A 13362-nucleotide genomic window follows, 5' to 3' on the forward strand; every position below is an offset into this window, starting at 1 on the left:
CATGGAACAGACAGCTGGAAACCAGACAGAGGGATAGATCTTAAGAACCAACCTTGAAGAAATGAGACAATTAGTGCTAATAATTTGTAAGAGCAAAGGGGAAAATACCTCACGGCTACAAAACCAGTTAGTTCTTAGTTTCTGTTATAAAGCAATAGTTTAGGTTTTCCCCATCAAACTAGTTTACTGTTAAGTTTGTTTCATACTTCAGCTGAAATCCTTTTTAGATTTTAATCTGTAGTTAGATTATTCAGCTTAAAACCAAAGTGACTCAAGCTTCTATTAAAAATCAGAATTGGGTACATGTTTAGGATGAATTAAATTGGTATGGAAATGCTCAGGATGACCAGGGTTTGTTTTTAAAATTCCTTTCCGTGTTCCTTGTTCTTTAAATAGAAACACACCTACATTCTAAAATTTCTGCTTTGAATTTGGCCAAATATTAACAAACAGGAAACATAGCCTGGTAAACTGAACCTGTATGCCTTGTATAACCTGTATAACTTTTATGACCAGAATGACTTTCAAAGATTGAAAAAGTGTTAAGAAACAGAAACATCAGACACAGAAAATACAGAACTCAGGATAATTGTGGAAAAACTCAGTGGATAAACAGTCTTTGCTTCACTACACAGATGTTTTTGGATAGGGAAGTAATTGTATTGGAGTAAAACTCTCCAACTACCACTGGCTGCTTTGTGAAGACTGAGGCCCACTGCATGTGATTCTTCTTCAACACAGTAGTTGCTGTCTTTTTCTTCAAATTTTACAAGTTTCTATGTGCAATGTGGTACCACTTACCAGTTTCAGAAGCGTTTCCTGAGACGGTTAAGTTAGGTTCGCTTAACTATGAAATACTTTGGGAGAAGATTAGCTATTTTGATTTTAGAGTATGAACACTCAAGCTTTAGGAATTAAAAAAAAAAACGCCCCTCTCACCCTCCGCAGGTGGTTTCTCCTCCAAGCTGGGGTCCTCTACCAGAGGCCTGGGAGCTTGAGGGTCCTGCAGTATCTTAGCTGATCCTAGCACTGCGCTTTTCTGGACTGAGAGGTCTGAGGTCTTTCCAGGTATCTGTTGTAGCCACTCCTCCAGCTTGGGGGTTACTGCCCCGAGTGCTCCAATTACCACAGGCACCACTGTCACCTTCACTTTCCAGGCTTTCTCCAGTTCTTCTCTGAGTCCCTGGTATTTCTCCAGTTTCTCATAGTCCTTCTTCCTGATGTTCCCATCGCTTGGCACTGCCACATCCACCACAACGGCTTTCCTCTGTTCTTCATCCACCACTACAATGTCTGGTTGGTTCGCCATTACCATCATAACGGGGTGGGATTATATAAGTTCGCTTCCTTCCACTCCCTTTCAAGCAATATTTATTAATATGTCTAATTATCCTAAGTTTGATTAGTTACTGTATGAATGTATAACTGATGATTATGTTGCAGTTGTGTATTATTTCTACTTAATTGCTTGAAATAAACCATTTCAAATCAAAACCATTACCATCCTATCAGTCTGGATCTGGAAGTCCCACAGGATCTTTGCCCTTCCATTCTACACTGCCAGACAGTGGCTCAGGTGGTTGAGCGGGTCATCCAATGATCAAAGGGTTGGCGGTTCAATCCCCGCTCCCACCAGCCAAAATGTCATGTGTCCTTGGGCAAGACACCCTCCTTGCCTCCAGTGTGGCTCCACTGGTGTGTGTGAATGCGCATGAATGATCCCGGTGATGGGCAGAGGGGCTGTAGGCGCGAACTGGCAGCCACGCCTCTGTCAGTCTGCCCCAGGGCAGCTGTGCCTACACCCGTAGCTTACCGTCACCAAGTATGAATGAGGAGTGAATAAATAATGGACACACTGTAAGTGCTTTGGGTGTCTTGAAAAGCGCAGATAAATCCAATCCATTATTATTATTATTCTCTACCACCTTCGGAGGTGTTTCCCATTTTGACCTTTGGGTTTCCAGTCAATATTCTGCACACATGTTCCTGTATATTATTCCAGCCACTTGATTGTGGCGCTCCATGTATGCTTTACCTGCCAGCATCTTACATCCTGCAGTTATGTGCTGGATTGTTTCAGGCGCCTCTTTGCACAGCCTACACCTTGGGTCTTGTCTGGTGTGGTAGATCTTCACCTTGGGTCTTGTCTGGTGGGGTAGATCTACACCTTGGGTCTCGTCTGGTGTGGTAGATCTACACCTTGGGTCTTGTCAGTGTGGTAGATCTGAGCCTCTATGGCTCTGTTGCTCAGGGCTTGTTCCTGGGCTGCCAGGAGGAGCGCTTCAGTGCTGCCCTGTAGGCCAGCCCTTTCTAGCCATTGGTAGGACTTCTTGATGTCAGCCACTTCAGTTATGGTCCGGTGGTACATCCCATGCAGGGGTTTGTCCTCCCATGAGGGTCTGTCCTCCAGCACTGTATCCTCTGCTCTCCATTGCCTGAGACATTCACTGAGCACACTGTCAGTTGGGGCCTTGAGCTTGATGTACTCATGCATCTTGGATGTTTCATCCTGGATAGTGGCTTCTACGCTCACTAGTCCTCGGCCTCCTTCCTTGCGGCTAGCATACAGTCTCAGGGTGCTGGATTTGGGATATATATATATATATATAGACCCTTTACGCTACGGCCTACCTCACAAACATGAGAGACAATGAACCACATGTCATGCCGGCTCAGACGTCGCCCGGCCAAACAAGGTCTGCGTCAGGTGCTGGGGGACCAGAGCACTCTGATGGAAAGAGGGCTACTGGAACAAGACGGAAATGGAAATAGAATGCTACTACTCAAGTAATCCCAACCAGCGTGGTTACATGCAGAGAATGTGGAATGAATGGATGCTTCGAAACTCACAATCAAGGCTAACTGCCAAACAACTGGCAGCCCAATGCTCGAACATCCACAAGAGGCAACTCCTATCACAACTTGAGATTGAAGCGATACAATACAATGGCAATACCCCGGGAGAGCCAGAACAACAGGTCAGAGAGCAGGCTATACTACACTCCCACCATGAGATTGGGTACACAGCCCCAACAACCACAGTTACGCTGAGCGAGGCAGCAACTGACCTGAAAGACAAGATCATGTCTAGAATGAACACTTGGCAACCTCGACACCAGCTACAACGGTTAAGTGATGTACCACCTGAAAGTCTACTGGAAACTGTGAATGAAGCATTGAGGGCAATTCCTACCACAACCATCACAGAAACCAATGAACTGGTTTACACTTCAGCAGCAGTGATCCTTGAGATGCTTGGCTATAAGGGTAACCATGGGAGAAAACAATACCCACCATGGAGGCCACCATGGAGGCCACCATGGAGGCCACCATGGAGGCCAAAATCAAGGCAACTCGGAAGGATGTGAGTAAGCTGACAGAGGCTCAAAGAGGTACAATGAGAAAGCAAGTACCTAAGAGATACAGCCAGATGCCCATACCTGAAGCACTGGAAACTGCCAAACAAAGGCTCCTAGCCTTGAGCAGCCGCCTAAAGAGGTACACAAGAGACAATGAAGCCAGACGGATAAACAGGCTGTTCGCAACTCAACCTGCGAAAGTGTACGCTCAGTGGCAGGGTCAAAACAGCCGAGCAGACCCACCAAGGCTAGAAACTGAACAGTACTGGAAAAGTATATGGGAGAAAGAGACAGCACATAACAGCAATGCCCAGTGGCTGGTCTCTCTGAGAGAAGAACATAGCAACCTCCCCGAACAGAATCCAGTAACCATCACAGTGGCAGACATCCAAGAAAGAGTCTCAGGTATGAAGAACTGGACAGCACCGGGCCCTGACATGATACATGCCTACTGGCTAAAGAAGCTCACAGCACTCCACGAGCGCCTGGCAGCACAAATGAACCAGCTGCTAAGAGATGGGACTCATCCCGAATGGCTAACAGAAGGACGAACGATCCTGATCCAGAAGGATCCCTCAAAGGGTGCAGTCCCATCCAACTACCGGCCAATAACCTGTCTCTCCACAACATGGAAGCTCATGTCAGGCATCATTGCAACCAAGATAAATAGGCACATGGATCAATTCATGAGTAACACACAGAAAGGCATTGGTAGAGACTCCAGAGGAGCGAAACACCAACTCCTGGTTGACAGAACAGTCGCTCAAGACTGCAAGTCACGACACACCAACCTGTGCACAGCCTGGATTGATTACAAGAAAGCCTATGACTCAATGCCACACAGGTGGATCACTGAATGCTTGGAGCTGTACAACATAAACAGGACTCTAAGAGCCTTCATAGGAAACTCAATTAAGCTGTGGAAAACCACCCTTGAAGCCAATGGGAAGCCACTTGCACAAGTGTCCATCAAATGTGGGATATACCAAGGTGATGCTCTGTCCCCACTGCTGTTCTGCATAGGTCTGAACCCCCTCAGCCAAATAATCAACAAGACTGGCTATGGATACCGACTCAGAAATGGGGCCAACATCAGTCACCTCCTCTACATGGATGACATCAAGCTATATGCTAAGAGCCAACGTGACATTGACTCCCTGATCCACACCACCAGGATCTACAGTACTGACATTGGGATGTCATTCGGGCTCGAGAAATGCAGCCGGATGGTGACAAAGAGAGGCAAGGTAGTCCACACAGAAGGGGTCTCACTCCCAGAAGGAACAACAGCAGACATCGAGGACAGTTACAAGTACCTCGGAATTCCACAGGCAAATGGCAACCTGGAGCAGGAAACAAGGAAAGCTGCAACAGCTAAATACCTCCAACGGGTAAGGCAACTCCTGAGAAGCCAGCTCAATGGCAAAAATAAGACCCGGGCAATAAACAGCTACGCACTGCCAGTTATCAGATACCCTGCAGGAATAATAAGATGGCCAAAGGAAGAGGTACAGACCACAGATGTTATATATATATATATATATATATATATATATATATATATATATATATATATATATATATATATATATATATATATGCACTGAGATAGCTCTGACCAAAGTGTGTAATGATATACATCTTCATACAGACCGTGGAAAATATATCTGTGCTAGTTTTATTGGATCTCAGCGCTGCATTTGATATTAATGACCACGCTTTATTACTCAACGACTAGAAAAGTGGGTGAGTTTCACGGAACCAGTACTAAACTGATTCAAACATACTTGGAAAAAAATATTTCTTGTCAATTGGTATCTTCACATCTGAGCCAACAGAGATCATATATGGAGTTCACCAAGGCTTTATCCTGGGTACACCACTGTTTAACATCTACATGCTCCCACTGGCCCAGGTTATAGACATTCGTTACCTTAGCTACTGTACGGAGACGACACACATATATATATATATCACAATGACACCAGGAGACCGAGGCCCTGTACAGGCTCTTGGTACATTGGTATATTAATTACTGAATGAGCCACAACTTTTTTTAGCTAAAAAAGAAAAGAAAACGGAGGTTATCATTTTAGGGTCTAATGAGAAACAGTTGGAGGTCGCTACAGAGCTTCAATATAATCATTTAAAACCAACCAGGCCAGAAACTTGGGTGAAAGTTTTGGACACAGACCTAGATTTTAATACACACATTAAGGAAGTCACAAAATCAGCCTACTATCTTCCAAAAAGAATAAACACTAAAAACGTGAAGTTTAAAAATCAGGAAACTGCAGCTTATTCAGAACTCTGCTGCTCGGGTTCCCACAAACGTTGACCACATCAGACCAGTTCTGAGGGCTTTCCACTGGCTACCTGTCAGATAGAATTTAAGGTTCTGAGGCAGTTTAATAAAGCTTTAAATGGTTTAGTGCCAAAATACATAATTGACCTCCTGACACAGTTTGTACAGGTGCCGGTCACCTGGATCTTGGTCTTTTGTCGGTGCCCAAACTCAAATCCAAACATGGAGAAGCTGTATTCAGCTTCTATGCTCCACAGATCTGTCATGGTCAGACAAGCGGACAGAGAATCACAAGAAAAGACGTAACAGAATCCTAAGGATTAAATAAAGAAGAAAAAACTAATAACCTTCAGAAATATACCAAGCGATTTCATCATGAAAAAGATGGGCTGCCCATGAAGCCTCAGGTAGCGGTTCTTAAATGCAGAGTGGCTAATTAGCTAAGTGGAGGCAGCCGTGACAAAAGATCCACTGGTGAGTGGGCGGAGTCACTGTTAACGTCCAGAAAAAAACAAAAAAAGGTAACAGTGAGAAAAAATGAAAACCAAACAAGGAAAACACAGCAATATCTAGAACACACTTCTAAAAAGCCTCAGATCAGTTGAAAAACTGAGTTGATTTAAATACCTTTGGCGTTTCATCTCTGCCATAAAGTGAAAGGGCGTAAAGACAACTGAGCGGGCGTATTCAGGCGAGTGTGTGAACCTTACAACCACGCAGGCGCAATTCTAACCGAGCTACCCCGTATTTTACAACTGCACGGCTACAATCCTCCTTTGCGCCCTCACCAGGATTTACGCTCAGTGTTAAGGGGGCTTTTTTGTCACTTGAGGGGGCGGTGTTCAGGGGTGTGTTTGTCAATTGGGGGCAGTGACCATTCTGGTTGATCTGATTGGCTGAAATTTGCATATCTTATAAGCGAGGCAGCGGGGCGGGACTTTCATCTTTCAGCGCAGGAGGGGGGGGGCTAACAGGCGGCTCTTGAGCTGCATGCGGGTCTCTGCCTTTTATCATATTTTCTATGTACAGTACTTTCACAACCATAAGGTGAAAGTCTTACATTTTCTCCAAAATGTTCGGAGCCGCCCTAATGTGTTGTTGTGTGACTTCGGTAAAGAGGATCTAGGAGAGAACAGCATGAGAACGGTACGGAAAGAAGTGAGGACGTGAAAGAAGACACCCTTCTTTAGTACAAAGGTGCAGATATGTGAATAATGCAGAACAACTTCGTTTTGGAAACCCTGGAAATGCAAAGAGACACGATTATGAGGCACAGTTTAAGCTGCAAGCTATCAGCTACGCAGAGGAACACGGGAATAGAGCAGCTGCAGTTCGGTTAAATTAGATCTTCACAGATTTGGACTTCCTGCTTCAATAACTCTTCTGATAAACGTTCAAATGTGTCAGCAAGTACCTCAATCCTTTTGTATTAACACAGAGAGTGAACTACAAAAGTATTTTTAATCAGAATTCTTCGCTTCGTTCAAGCTGTGAATGCAGACATGCAGCCACAAGGAACCGTCAACAAAGTGTAGACTCTGTGAAACACCATTCTGAAAAAATCAATAATCTCACAAAAAAAAATAAATGTCTATATTTATATGAGCTGGTAATGAAGACTCGTCAGCATATTCGTGTTACAATAAATATTTTGTAGGAAAGTCCATCTTTATTTTATCTTGTTGCATATACGTTTTCAAATTTGAAGTTGTCAATAGTTATGAAGATACTGAAGCTACTGTCACCAAACCTTCTGTACAGACTAATCATGACCTTATTGTCATAATAAAATAAAGAATATGTCAATATTTCACTTTGTTTATTTTAAGGAATTTTTCATATTTACAAATGGATCAGATTTGGTCAAAAATCCTCAATAGCTCTGAAGATGCTAGAATATTTTTACATAATCTTTATTGTAGTAGGAAAATAAGGTCATGATTAGTCAGTAGAGGAAGTTTTGTGTCAGTTTTAATCCTTTTAATCCACGTTACAGCCGCTGTTTCTTTTTTATTAAAGCCTCTAAAAGAAAGTCCCGCCCCGCTTCTTCGCCGGACTTGACATGCAAATTTCACCCAATAAGATCAACCAAAAAGGTTACTTCCCCCAAGTGACAAAAACAACCCTGAATACCGCCCCCCAAGTAACCACTCTAAAGATAAACGTGTTTTCTCTGTGATCGACAGGATGTTTTAAAATGTTACATGTATTTGGGGGGATCTGGTTCCCCTCATGAACACACGGTTCACATCGGCAGCATGCATGTATCTCCACCCCCACGTGCACACTGCCACACTGCTCCCTGTCTGCTTCATCCTCCTCCTAACCCACAGTGTATTGATGGACAGTCTTCTGCTCATCTTCGGGTGAGAATTTCAACTTTGATGTAATATTTGTCGTCTCAGCCGATCTGGTATTATTGTTACACAGCTTAAAATAATAACTTATTCAAATCAGTGCCTGTATCCCCCACTTTCTCCACCCTTCTTCCTTTTACCCCCCCTCACATTCTTCCCCTTTCCCTCCCCACACACATTGAATGTAACAAATAAATAAAAAATAATGGGAAAAAAACAAAAAGGGGTTTATACAAATTTACACTCTGGTTTTCTAAGATAACCTCTGTGTGATACTAAAACCTGTCCAACAAAAAAAGGCCTTCAGCTCTAATCTGTTTGCTTAGTTTTTGGACAGAACAAGTTAAGAAAACGTATTTTTGTATTTTCTATTAATATTGATAAAGAAACAGAATGAAAAAATGAGTATTTTTTTTTACTGTCTTCCCTTTTCCATTATTTTGTTTTGTTGTTTGTTTTGAATGGATTTTGGAATTTGTGTATGTTTTGAAGAGATATATATTGTGTGGTTGTGTATCGGGTGCTTTCATGAAAGGAACAAATAAATAAATAAGATCTTACGTAAATTTGAATGATAAAAATCCAGTTTGCATTCTGATTGCAATTGATGTCTGCAGCCAGACTGCGGATGCAACAGACATCAGCAGAGAGTGAAAACAACTTCATCTACTCTGACCTGACAGCATTCCTGCAGCTTTGGAGATATAAAAAAATCTCCCTTTGTCTGTAGCCGTCTGTCTTGTCATTGTCTTAGATTTTCCATATCTTTAGTTTTCCAATTTACCAGAGAAACTTTCATTGGCATTTTTTCCAAATGCCTTGGAAAGAATTCACCATTTCAGGTTTCCATAAATTCCTCTGCTGCTTAGATTTGAATAAATTATAAAAACACACAGTCATCATGAGGCTTTTATTGGGATTAATGGTTATATTTTTTACATTTTTCTTGCAACTCATTGAAAAGTCATCTGGCAGGTTTGTCTGCTCTTCTTTCATCACATGCCTTTATGAGAAGTACAAACGTTGCTGATGGTGGAACAAAGGACAGCTCTTAAAAGTGAGTGTGTCATCTGATGTGTTAAATGACAGGAACATTTTCCATCCAGCTGGCTTTACTGCTTCTTTTATTTATTTATTTCTACATCATTTTAATTTGTGCTTGCTATATTAGAAAAGGAAACTTGAAACACACAAATTCATACAAAATACTGAGAAAACAGTTTCTACTAAAGGAGGTTTTGTTTTTATGTCAAACAAAACTTCATAAGATTTTCTTTAAAGAATGTTGACCTTTCATATCGAGACCCAAACATGTTTAAACCTCATGTAAGAACAATTAAAGTTCCACTCTGATCATTGTTTGATTGTAAAGGTTTTCCCAGTGGTCTTTCAATCACAGGACATAGTTTCTGCAGAGCAGCAGGAGTTTGTAATTTACCCCTGAGCTGTGCACAAGACTGTTGATGCATAGTAAGCCTGCCCCCACTTCCCACCATCCTTTTGTTTACACTCTCTCCCTCTTGCTTACAGCCCCTCACACCTCCAACCTGACGTCAGCGGTGCAACAATAGTGGGGAGCGATATCAGAGCTATCCATCCGTACGGTTCTGATCCAGATTCCAGCTCAGACGAGGAAAACAAAGACGTAGATGGATCTATTTGTATGCAAGAGGATGCATCAGGAAGGGGTGGAGCAGGGAGCTGTTGGCCCTGCCCAGTGTATTTTCTACATCATAAATACAATATTTCAAAAACTGCATTTTTTGTCTGCTTCTGATTCACAGCAATTAAAATAAAGAAATACTTTGAAATGCAGTTTTAATCTCAATTTTCTACAAATTTGTTCTCAATCATCTGAAAAAGGCCATTAGAACATGTTAAAAACACAGAAAAATACAATTTATCGGAGTGGGTTTTTAAATTAAACACGAACACCAGTTTAAATAATTGCCAAGTGAAATACAAATTATTTTGTGATTCTTCAGAGACTGAATTTACTGAAAATCAGATACATTTTAAGCAAATGTGGTGTTCTTTATTTGTACATCATCTTAAGCCACGTCATATTCTTTTTATCTATTTGTCCCTGCAGTAAAAATACAAACAAATCTACCTGATGTCTGATACTGTCAGGTAGGGGGGGGGGGGGGGGCTGGTGGGCACGAAGGACCCAATATGCAGAGACGGGAGGCACAGAGTTCCAGGGCAAGGGTTTTTTTCTTACACAAAAGCGCTGCAGGGCAGGGAAGCAAAACTAAACTTACTGTGGGTAAGCATGATAACATGGCAGAAGACAGGCAGGGAAGAGACAGTATGGACCAGGGGCCTGTTTCAGAAAGGAGGTTCAACCAACTCTGAGGTTGAACTTGAACTCTGAGTTGGTCAATCGGGAGATTAACAACTCTGAGTTTTCTGTTTCAGAGAAGCTGATCTGAGTTAGGTCAATCAACTCTGAGTGGACTGATTCGGAGGTGAGCGTGCGCACCGCGACTATAAGAAGCCATTATCAATGGAGCGCAGATATCACGAGTCACCATGGCAACCGTGAAAAAAAAGAGGTCTGCGTATTTTTCGCCAGCTGAACTTGACGTGCTGCTGCAGAGTTACAGTGAATATGAGCACATATTCCAGAAGAAAAGCAACACCGCTGCATCTGCAAAACAGAGACGGTTAGCGTGGGAAAACATAGCTGCTCAAGTTAATGCCTAAGTTTGCATTTAAATCATTGTTATAAAATATTGACTGTAATAACTTTTTTAATTGCGTAAGGTGTGAAATAAAAATGGCGATATTTAGGTGTACTTTTGAAGTGTTATTCCTGGTGTAAATGCATGAAATGCTGCATAGTGTACAGAACCAATCTGGGGAAAAATGCATTTAACGTCGGTAATGTTTAGAGGACTTTTTTGTTAACCTTCCCCTCTTGCAAACGTTGGTCAGTTTAATATTAATACATGCAATTGTGTTTTTAAAAGTGAACTTTTGTCTACTGTTGAACCTTTCGCTGCGCGAAGACTTCTCCTTTCTTTTCTCTCGTCTTTCCGACCGACCGTGGTCAGAAGCGCAGGGGAGATTTCCTTCAGGGCCGAAGGGAATTCTCCTTCGGGGTTCACTTCCCGTTGGAAACCCTCAACCTCCAGAGCGGATTAAGAATGATTCCAAAACAGTTATTCTGGGAATGACACCTTCTCTTTATTTAACTAAGTGCTCCGTCCTCCGAACACACAATATATACCACGCACACACCTCCGCTCCGTGCTCACACCCCCCCCATCTGCACCTGCAATCGCCCCTCCCCTTGTCTCTCGTGGATCGCACCCCGCTCAGCACACACGCTGCAACACTACCCTTGTATTGATCAAGTGGTATAGGTGTATGTGGGGTTAAGAAAGTAAGCAGTACTAGAAAATTGTGTTTCCAAAAAGTAATTGTTACATTAATCTAATTCAATGTCCCTGATTTCATTTTCATGTAGATGCAATCCTGCAGGAATTAAAAGAACATGGCAGCAGCTAAAAGTGAAAAAAGAAAAAAAAAATCGAGTCTTCTCAAAATCCTCGTACGAGGTAAATGTAATTCTCTATGAATTAATGCAGCCTCCTCGTCTATTGGGTCCTCCAGAAAAGGACAAGCCATTCTTGTCACTTGTCTCTGTGTGACGGAAATGTGGGCAATGAAGGTTAAAGCGAAAAATACCGCTTCGTCTTTAAAAAGGGGAGGGGACCGGCAGAAACCTTGACTTTAGAGGATAAAACCTGCTCCCGACCAGGTTAGGTTCACAGCGTAAGTAACCATGGACACTGACTCCGAGTATAAGTTACCTCTCTTTCAGAAACGGGTTTGACTTACTCTGCTTTCTCTGGTTTAACAAACCTCCCATTCTGAAACGGAAAACCCAGGGTTTCCCTGATTTCAGGGTTAATGCACTCAGAGTTTACACTTAACCTCCTTTCTGAAACAGGCCCCAGCACAAGAGGAAGGCAGAGACAAGACTGAAATACAAAACAGGACTAACAAGACACAGGTGTACATGATCAGGAGAGACTGGAACCAGGAAAGTAAAACTCCAGAGCGTAACAAAACAGGAAACCTTCCAAAATAAAACAGGAAACAGAACTCAAACATGACAGAAACTGAAGGAAGCAAAACTAATGCAAAGACACCCAAACCATGTAAACACAAAGACTGTTGGACACCAAAAAAATATGATTAAACCCTAAAGAGTCAATCAAAGCAGTTGAAAAGTCTTGCAACTTCTAAAAGAAAGACACCCCAGACAGTTTTCATTGATTTATTTCCCCTCAACCATGAATACAACTGTAATTTGATTTCATTTCGATTTATGTTTCTCTACATAACAAACACATAAAAATTGTTGATTCTTTGTCCTTTAATAAAACTTAAATTTACAAAAAAAAAATTAAAAAAGCCCAACATGCAGAAAATATGATCTGAACTCGATTGAAACCTCAGCATTTGAAGTTTATTTTCTTTTTTCACCTAAGAGAAAATCTATTTTCTAAATCAGCAAGCAGAGAATGGTTTTTCATTTGAGCCCAGAAAACCTGATAAAACATTTAGATAGTTCCATTCTCTTCATTCATAAAGCATTTTTGTAATCACATAATTGAAAGAATCAAAGAAAATACCACATTAAACAATAACAAAAGGTTTTAAACATTAAGATTTATATAATCAAATTCTAATCCCTTCTCATTTCAGTAAATCCCAACAATAAAGAAAAATGATCATGACTTTTTTGTAATATACGGAGCCCTTGTCCTGACATTAAGATATTAAAATATATCTTGTTCCCTCAGATTAATATCTCGTTCGTACGAAATACTATTGCATTCCCTCGAAATACAATTCCGTTCCCTCGAAATGATTGACTCGTGCGAACGGATTTATTATTGCGTTCGAACGCAATAATTAATCCGTTCGAACTTAATAATTATTCACGTCATAAGTCATTCACGCGGATATGCTCTCTGTACGCCGGCAAAAGCCGCTTTCAGAGGTAACTTCCGTGTCTCTGTGACCCACATTCGTTCAAAAAAGGAACATGAAAACAAAAATGATCACTTTATTACTGTCACAATGAATATAAGAAAAATATCAAAAGATTTATGATAACTAGGCTGCTTTGTCATACGATAGCTCCTGCTAGGCTACTACTAGCGCCGCCGCAGAGCTCTTTGATGTATGCCGGCATTTGGGCAACTGGCTGGTCGGTTCTCAGACAGACAGCTGATATTGTAGTTTAGGGTCGAATAGGAAAAATAATATTCAGGACTTGTCTTTTATTAACTTTAGCAGTCAGTCGCTTTACATTCGAAGG

Source organism: Oryzias latipes, chromosome 8 (assembly GCF_053564925.1).
Source record: "Oryzias latipes strain Hd-rR chromosome 8, Olatipes_Hd-rR_3.1".
Taxonomy (NCBI): Eukaryota; Metazoa; Chordata; class Actinopteri; order Beloniformes; family Adrianichthyidae; genus Oryzias; species Oryzias latipes.